The sequence below is a fragment of the Aplysia californica genome, unplaced genomic scaffold (assembly GCF_000002075.1).
Source record: "Aplysia californica isolate F4 #8 unplaced genomic scaffold, AplCal3.0 scaffold00079, whole genome shotgun sequence".
In the NCBI taxonomy this organism is placed as follows: Eukaryota; Metazoa; Mollusca; class Gastropoda; order Aplysiida; family Aplysiidae; genus Aplysia; species Aplysia californica.
The window spans coordinates 350,830-352,322 of record NW_004797349.1 but is presented as its reverse complement, the minus strand read 5'-3'; the positions used below and the strand labels follow the sequence as shown (position 1 = coordinate 352,322).

Here is a 1,493-nt window from a genome sequence, read left to right as displayed (position 1 = left end):
CCCCCTCCAGACCCGCACTGCTTCTGCCTCTTATATTAGGATGTCTGAACAATTTAAAGCCCAAGATAATGAAAGCTAAGAAGAAATAAAGCATGTTGTTGTTAAATAAAAAATAATTTGATCGGTATGTAGCATAGATGTACACTATAGGAGATAACTCTTATGGTATGTAGCAATACAAGTCTTCTTTTTCGGACTTCATGCCATATTGTGTTACATTCTGTAGAAATTGTAACACTTCCATGTTGCCATATTCCAGGGTCAGATGGATAAACCCGAGTGGCGAGTAGGGCCATATTTTGGTCAGGTGGTCTTCATTTAAAAAATAGTAAGGTTTTATTATTGCAAAATCAAATCAAGCTGATCCCACTCCCCGTGTGTTGATTTTTTTGTTGTTGTTGTCTAAAGGTTTGTGTTACATAATACTGTAAAAAAAACCCAAAAAACCCGAGAAATAAAACAGTTAGGCCTAAAAGAAAAGAACCACAATAACAGGAACAAGAACTGCAAAAAATAAATAAATAAATAAACAACAACAAAATGCATTTCTGTTAGCCCCACTGGCAAGAACGCTGTGGCAGGAAGGAGGCAGCCTGTTGACGGCACGCCAGGCTAGGCCTACACCTTCCACCCACCGCTGCGACAATCATCGCAAATGGGTCAAAGTGAAGAGGTCAGTTCCGGTGTGATAGCACCGCTGTCCCCGAAAAGTGTGTGTTGCTTACCGTGTGTTGTGTACCCGTTTTCGTTCAGCGCGAAGCTGCATTTTCAGGAAGTACAGTAGATGCGATTCAGCGAGACGGTCATTTAGCAAGTATTGGCATTTTTTTTACAAAGAGTATATTGTGTAGACAGCCAGTCTTTCAAGGTTTTCTCCTTTGTCCGTCTGAATCATCCTAAAACACAGGTGCAGGTGAGTAAACGAGACCTCTGTAAGACTGCTGGCTTAGCTTGTCACTGACAATAGTACGCTTCGTTGAGTCGTCACCGCTGCCACAACGATTTAAGCTTATTATTCCCTTTATCATAATTTTGTTTGTTTGTTTTTGTTGCTTTGGTTAGTCTTTGGTCAAAATTCTTTGCAAGTACAATTAATACTTTCATATTTAAATTCTGCCATTGTCGTTGTGTCAGTATGAGTATGAGGATGAGAGTAAGGGTCAAGCTGATCATAAACTTGGAGCTAATTATGAGTTCAGGAAGTAGGGGGCAAAACGTGAAAGAGAAAGGAACAAGGAAAGGGCCTCAGGCCACAAGGGCTTGACTCCTCGGCTTTGTGATCTTTGGGTTGTGTATTATAATGTTTATTTAGCTTTGAGTTAGTGAAGACGTGGCTAAAGCATTTTTGAAGACTTTGCCAGCCTGTTTATACAGCAGTAGGCTGTCGGATGTATAACGACTTTGCCGTGACCACCCCAACTAGATCTAGATCTAGCACAATAAAGAAAAGGGCTACCAATATTCCGGCGGGAATAACATTTCTCTTATCCCCC

General features: G+C 40.9%; 1 protein-coding gene across 3 annotated transcripts in view; it reads left to right on the top strand.

Moving 5' to 3' along the window:
* The first annotated feature begins 544 nt into the window (after window positions 1–544).
* LOC101846338 (integrin beta pat-3) overlaps window positions 545–1,493 on the top strand; it is a 37,080-nt gene continuing 36,131 nt past the window's right edge. Inside the window, exon 1 of one of the 3 annotated variants that reach the window (XM_035968730.1) lies at window positions 545–673. The gene's annotated coding sequence lies outside the window, so the exon portion shown is untranslated. The other 2 variants (XM_005094266.3, XM_035968729.1) reach the window with 2 other exon arrangements.